Raw genomic sequence first — 7,957 nt, 5'->3', positions numbered from 1 at the left:
TTTTTTTTTTTTTTTTTTTTTTTTTTCAGTAATAAAGTATTTCTATTTTTATTTTTTAAAATTTATTTCATTTTTTAAATTTAATTTTTATTTTGTATTAAAATATAGTTGATTTATTCGGTTGGCTTTTTGGCCAATCCAGAACAATGTTGCATTAGTTTCAGGTGTACAGTTATACATATACATACACCCATTCTTTTTCAGATTCTTTTCCCATATAGGTTATTACAGAATATTAGGTAGAGTTCCTTTTGCTATACAGTAGGTCCTTGTTGATTATTTTATATATAGTAGTGTGTATATGTTAATCCCAAACTCCTAATTTATCCCTCCCCCCACCTTTCCCCTTTGGTCACCTTAAGTTTGTTTTCGAAGTCTGTGAGTCTGTTTCTGTTTTATAAATAAGTTCATTTGTATCATTTTTTCAGATTCCACATATAAGTGATAGTACATGATATTTGTCTTTCTCTGTCTGACATATACACAAGGGAATATTACTCAGCCATAAAAAAGAATGAAATAATGCCATTTGAAGCAGCATGGATGGACCTAGAGATTATCATGCTAAGTGAAGTAAGTCCTTCCCTCACCTTCAAAGCACATCACTCCAGTCTCTTCTTCTGTCATCACATCACCTTCTTCCCATGTAAGGACATTTGTAATTATATCAGACATAGCCGCTTAATCTGGCACAGTCTCCCATCTCAAGAATCTTATTCACCTCTGCAAAGTTCTTTTTTGCCATATTAGGTAACATATGGAGATATTTTAATGAGGGGACATCACTAAGCCCAGCACATGGGGCTTGTGTATAAGAGGTGATGAATTAAACAAAAATTGGGCAAGGAAAAGCCACAACAAAGTTTCTGATAATGTGAAATAACAAGTACTTTACACAGAATATCTGTTCATGTCTTAAAGATCATAGCTGTACTGGACCAAATGCACTGGCAGGAGATACAACATGTTTGGGTCTGGTGTAAATGCAGAAGCTGGTGTGTTCTATTAAAAAAAACCCAAATCATGACATACAACAATGAAAAATGATCAAGTCGCTTCTCCCCAAATCTCTAAAAGGCTAGAAATTCAGTCTACAATTATTCTTATTATTCTTTGAAATGTTAATTCTTACTGCTAAAAGGCACCAGAAAGACTCATATCAGGGACTACTCCTTGATTCAAAAGCAGCCTGTTTTCTCCAGCTTGGTACCGAGATATGGCAAGGATGACTTTTTTAAAAAGCAAAAAGGTTCGAATGATTATTTTTTGTTGAAAAAGTGCCACAGGTTATTAAACTAGCATCAGGAATGGATATAATCAGATCTCCTCTATTATTAATGAGGTTCTGCCTTAATGTGATCATTGTAGGTGTGTGCCTTACACCTAGAAGCTATCATCTAACATAATAACAACCTGAAATAATGAGTTGCCAGCAAGATATTTTTCTTCTGTGAAGGGTTATACCTATAGGGCTGCTTTTTCCTTTTCCTATAACAGCAACAACAATAATAAACTGTAGCATTTTAGACAGAGACAGGTGTTTTATTTGTAATATAACAGTAACTGCTTATCATCTTTACAGTTAAGATTGGCTACAGAGCCAACACACAAATGTCTTGAAAACCATATTATTACGACTTATAATAATGATCCCAGAGCCAAAAAAACTCATGTAACTTTTTTTAACATCTACTGTGTGGATGTGTGAAGGACAGAGACAGAGAAATAGACCGAGAGAGAGAGAGAGAGAGAGTAACAGAGATCCAAGATATGATTATGCTTAGAGGTCAATTTACTAAGAAATTAAAAAATATTTTTTCTTGTACACAAGCCTTTTAACTGCAATCCATTTCCTTCTCTAAGGCATAAAGCTCAGAAAAGACATAAATTAAGCCTCTATGAACAGAGGAAGAGACAGACCACATCCTGAATAGGTTAGTTTCCTTTATAGCTGCTTATTACATATAGTTGTGTGAGGCTTGCTCACAAAAATTCTATTTAATCCTTAACGCAGTTGAATTCTATGGGGTGCAGTTACCTGGAAACCAGATTATGCAAACTTAAGTGTCAGGAGTGAGAGTGAATGAAGAAATAAGGCAATAAGACCCAAGTACCCAAGCATGTGACAACAGCAAAATCAGTGGTGAAAAGCTCAAGGTTGGCCAATTAGAACCTTGATCTCTCCAGTGGTTATTCCACTAATTCCCCCACTCTCTCCCTTCCTGGCTGGACTCCACTTCCTTACAATCTGCTGGATTCCAGCTCTGCAGTGTGACTTTTGCTCTGCTGGCCTGGTTTCGGGGCAGGGTGTCTTGGAAGTATTGGTGACTTGATCTCGGTCAAGTTAGTGCTATGGCATCTGGAGGCTCTCCCCTCCTCCGCCTTCCTCAGCACGAGGCTTTCCTGGCTCTTCTTTTCTTTCTTTTCCTTTAAAAATTTTTTTATTGGAGTATAATTGCTTTACAATCTTGTGTTAGTTTCTGATGGACAGTGAAGTGAATCAGCTATATGTATACATATCCCCTCCCTCTTGGACCTCCCTCCCACCCCACTTCCCATCCCACCCATCTGGGTCATCACAGAGCACCGAGCTGAGCTCCCTGTGCTATACAGCAGGTTCCCACTAGCTATCTATTTTACACATGGTAGTGTATTTTTGTCAAACCTAATCTCCCAATTCATCCCACCCTCTCCTTCCCCCCTGTGTCCACACGTCCATTCTCTACATCTGTGTTTCTATTCCTGCCCTGCAAATAGGTTCATCTGTACCATTTTTCTAGATTTCTCATATATGCGTTAATATACAACACTTGTTTTTCTCTTTCTGACTTACTTCACTCTGTATGACAGTCTGTAGGTCCATCCATATCTCTACAAATGACCCAGTTTTGTTCCTTTTTATGGCTGAGTGATATTCCATTGTATATATGTACCACGACTTCTTTATCCGTTCATCTGTCGATGGGCATTTAGGTTGCTTCCATGACCTGGCTATTGTAAATAGTGCTGCAATGAATATTGGGGTGCATGTGTCTTTTTGAATTATGGTTTTCTCTGGGTATATGCCCAGTAGTGGGATTGCTGGATCATATGGTAGTTCTATTTTTAGTTTTTTAAGGAACCGCCATACTGTTCTCCATAGTGGCTGTATCAATTTACATTCCCACCAACAGTGTAAGAGGGGTCCCTTATCTCCACAGCCTCTCCAGCATTTGTTGTTTGTAGGTTTTCTGATGATGGCCATTCTGACTGGTGTGAGGTGATACCTCATTGTACTTTTGATTTGCATTTCTCTAATAATTAGTGATGTTGAACAGCTTTCCATGTGCCTCTTGGCCATCTGTTTGTCTTTAGAGAAATGTCTGTTTAGGTCTTCTGCCTATTTTTGGATTGGGTTGTTTATTTTTGTTTGATATTGAGCTGCATGAGCTGTTTGTATATTTTGGAGATTAATCCTTTGTCTGTTGATTCATTCTGAGGGTTGTCTTTTTGTCTTGTTTATGGTTTCCTTTGCTGTGCAAAAGATTTTAAGTTTCATAAGGTCCCATTTGTTTATTTTTGTTTTTATTTCCATTACTTTAGGAGATGGGTCAAAAAAGATCTTGTTGTGAATTATGTCAAAGAGTGTTCTATGTTTTCCTCTAAGAGTTTTATAGTGTCCAGTCTTACATTTAGGTCTTTAATCCATTTGAATTTATTTTTGTGCATGGTGTTAGGGAGTATTCTAATTTCATTCTTTTACATGTAGCTGGCCAATTTTCCCAGCACCACTTATTGAAGAGACTGTCGTTTCTCCATTGTATATCCTTGCCTCCTTTGTCAGATTAGCTGACCATAGGTGCATGGGTTTTTCTCTGGGCTTTCTATCCTGTTCCATTGATCTATATTTCTGCTTTTGTGCCAGTACCATATTGTCTTGATTACTGTAGCTTTGTAGTATAGTCTGAAGTCAGGGAGTCTGATTCCTCCAGCTCCCGTTTTTTTCCCTCAAGATTGCTTTGGCTATTCCAGCTCTTTTGTGTTTCCATACAAGTTTTAAGATTTTTTGTTCTAGTTCTGTGAAAAATGCCATTGGTAATTTGATAGGGATTGCACTGAACTGTAGATTGCTTATTGCTTTGGGTAGAATAGTCATTTTCACAATATTGATTCTTCCAATCCAAGAACATGGTATATCTCTGTATCTGTTTGTGTCATCTTTGATTTCTTTCATCAGTGTTTTATATTTTTCTGAGTACAGGTCTTTTGCCTTCTTAGGTAGGTTTATTCCTAGGTATTTTATTTGTTTTGTTGCGATGGTAAATGGGACTGTTTCCTAATTTCTCTTTCTGATCTTTCATTGTTAGTGTATAGGAATGCAAGAGATTTCTATGCATTAATTTTGTATCTTGAAACTTTACCGAATTCATTGATTAGCTCTAGTAGTTTTCTGGTGGCATCTTTAGGATTCTCTATGTATAGTGTCATGTCATCTGCAAACAATGACAGTTTTACTTCTTCTTTTCCAATTTGTATTCCTTTTATTTCTTTCTCTTCTCTGATTGCTGTGGTTAGGACTTCCAAAACTATGTTGAATAATAGTGGCTAGAGTGGACATCCTTGCCTTGTTCCTGATCTTAGAGGAAATGATTTCAGTTTTTCACCATTGAGAATGTTGTTTGCTGTGGGTTTGTCATATATGGCCTTTATTATGTTGAGATAGTTTCCCTCTATGCCAAATCTCTGGAGAGTTTTTATCATAAATGGTTGAATTTTGTCAAAATCTTTTCTGCATCTATTGAGATGATCATATGGTTTTTATTCTTTAATTTGTTAATATGGTGTATCACATTGATTGATTTGCATATATTGAAGAATCCTTGCATCCCTGGAATAAATCCCACTTGATTATGGTGTATGATCCCTTTAATGTGTTGTTACATTCTGTTTGCTAGTATTTGGTTGAGGATTTTTACATCTATGTTCATCAGTGATATTGGTCTGTAATTTTCTTTTATTGTGATATCTTTATCTGGTTTTGGTACCTGAGTGATGGTGGCCTCATAGAACGAGGTTGGGGGTGTTCCTCCCTCTGCAATTTTTTGGAAGAGTTTGAAAAGGATAGGTGTTAGCTCTTCTCTAAATGTTTGATAAAATTCTCCTTTAAAGCCATCTGGTCTTGGACTTTTGTTTGTTGGAAGATTTTAAATTACAGGTTCAATTTCATTACTTGTTATAGGTCAGTTTATATTTTCTACTTCTTCCTTGTTCAGTCTTGGAAAGTTGTACCTTTCCAAGAATTTGTCCATTTTTTCCTGGTTGTCCATTTTATTGGCATATATTTGCTTGTAGTAGTCTCATATGATCCTTTGTATTTCTGTGGTGTCACTTGTAATTTCTCCTTTTTCATTTCTAATATTATTGATTTGAGTCCTCTCCCTTTTTTTCTTGATGCATCTGGCTAAAGGTTTATCAATTTTGCTTATTTTCTCAAAGAACCAGCTTTTAGTTTTATTCATCTTTGCTATTGTTTTCTTCGTTTCTATTTCATTTATCTGCTCTGATCTTTATGATTTCTTTCCGTCTACTGACTTTGGGTTTTCTTTGTTCTTATTTTTCTAGTTGCTTTAGATGTAAGGTTAGATTGTTTATTTGAGATTGTTCTTGTTTCTTGAGGTGAGCTTGAATTGCTATAAACTTCCCTCTTAGGAGTGCTCTTGCTGCATCCCATAGGTTTTGGATCGTTGTGTATTCATTGTCATTTGTTTCTATGTATTTTTAAATTTCTTCTTTTTTTTTGGTGATCTCTTCGTTATTTAGCAGTGCACTGTTTAGCCTCCATGTGTTTGTGTTTTTTACAGGTTTTTTTCCTGTAATTGATTTCTAATCTCATAGCGTTGTGTTGGAAAAGATGCTTGATATGATTTCAACTTTCTTAAATTTTCCAAGGCTTGATTTGTGACCCAAGATGTGGTCTATCCAGGAGAACATTCAGTGTGTACTTGAGAAGAAAGTGTATTCTTCTGCTTTCGGTGGAATATCCTATAAATATCAATTAAATCTATCTGCTCTATTGTATCATTTAAACCTTGTGTTTTCTTATTTAGTTTCTGTCTGGATCATCTGTCTATTGGTATAAGTGGGGTGTTAAATCCCCCCACTATTACTGTATTACTGTCAATTTCCCTTTTATGGCTGTTAGCATTTGCCTTATGTATTGAGGTGCTCCTATGTTGGGTGCATAAATATTTATAATTGTTATGTTTTCTTCTTGGATTGATCACTTGATCATTATGTAGTGTCCTTCCTTATCTCTTGTAACAGTCTTTATTTTAAAGTCTATTTTGTCTGATATGAGTATTGCCTCTACAGCTTTCTTTTGATTTCCATTTGCATGGAATATCTTTTACCATCCCCTCACTTTCAATGTGTGTGTCCCTAGGTCTGAAGTGAGTCTCTTGTAGACAGCATATATACAGGTCTTCTTTTTATATCCATTCAGCCAGTCTGTGTCTTTTGGTTGGAGAATTTAATCCATTTACATTCATGGTGATTATCGATATGTATGTTTTTATTATTACCATTTTCCTAATTGATTTGGGTTTGTTTTTGTGTGTCTTTCTCTTTTTTTGTGTTTCCTTCCTAGAGAAGATCCTTTAGCATTTGTTTTAAAGCTGGTTTGGTGGTGCTGAATTTTCTTAACTTTTGCTTGGCTGTAAAACTTTTGATTTCTCCATTGAACCTGAGTGAGATCCTCGCTGGGTAGAGTAATCTTGGTTGTAGGTTTTTCCCTTTTATCACTTTAAATATGTTCTGCCACTCCCTTCTGGCCTGCAGAGTTTCTGCTGAAAAATCAGCTGATAACTTTATGGGGATTCCCTTGCATATTATTTGTTGCTTTTCCCTTGCTGCTTTTAATATTTTTTCTTTGAATTTAATTTTTGTTAGTTTTGTTAATATGTGTCTTGGTGTGTTTCTCCTAGGTTTTATCCTGTATGGAACTCTTTGCACTTCCTGGACTTGTGTGGCTATTTCCTTTCCCACTTAGGGAAGTTTTTGACTATAATCTCTTCAAATATTTTCTCAGTACCTTTCTCTTTCTCTTCTTCTTCTGGGATCCCTATAATTCGAATGTTCATGTGTTTAATGTTGTCCCAGAGGTCTCTGTGACTGTCTTCAATTCTTTTTATTCTTTTTTCTTTATTCTGCTCCTCAGCAGTTATTTCTACCATTCTGTCTTCCAGGTCACTTATTTGCTCTTCTGCCTCAGTTATTCTACTATTGATTCCTTCTAGTGTATTTTTCATTTCAGTTCTTTGGATCATCTTTACTATCATTCTTCTGAATTCTTTTTCAGGTAGATTGCCTATTTTGTTTCCATTTATTTGGTCTTGTAGGTTTTTACCTTGATCCTTCGTCTGTAACATATTTTTTTTGTCATTTCATTTTTTTTTGTTTTGATTGTTGGGGCTGTGTTGCTGTCTCACTGGTTGTTTGGCCTGAGGTGTCCAGCACTGGAGTTTGCAGGCAGTTGGGTAGAGCCGGGTCTTGATGCCGAGATGAGGACCTCCATGAGGCCTCACTCTGATTAATATTCCCTGGGGTCTGAGGTTCTCTGTTAGTCGAGCAGTTTTGACTCGGCATTCCCACCACAGGAGCTCAGGCCCAACCCCTGGCCTGGGAACCAAGATCCTGCAAGCCACGTGGTGCAGCAAAAGAAAAGAAAAAAAAAGGAGCGTACAAAAACAAAGAATAAAAGATAAAATAAAATTAGAAAAATTAAAAATATATTAGGAAAAGTAAAAATATAAGTGAAATAACTACAACAAGGTAAAACAGAACCACAACAGAAAAAAAAAAGGGGGTGGGGTGGGGAACAAGCCTAAAGGAGAGATCACTAACAAAGTATAAAAAATAAAATAAAATTAGAAAAATAAAAGACTTATTAGGAAAAATAAAAATATAAAAGAATCAACAA

Source organism: Neophocaena asiaeorientalis, unplaced genomic scaffold (genome assembly GCF_003031525.2).
Source record: "Neophocaena asiaeorientalis asiaeorientalis breed wild unplaced genomic scaffold, Neophocaena_asiaeorientalis_V1.1 scaffold379, whole genome shotgun sequence".
NCBI lineage: Eukaryota > Metazoa > Chordata > Mammalia > Artiodactyla > Phocoenidae > Neophocaena > Neophocaena asiaeorientalis.
This window is presented reverse-complemented; position numbering follows the sequence as displayed.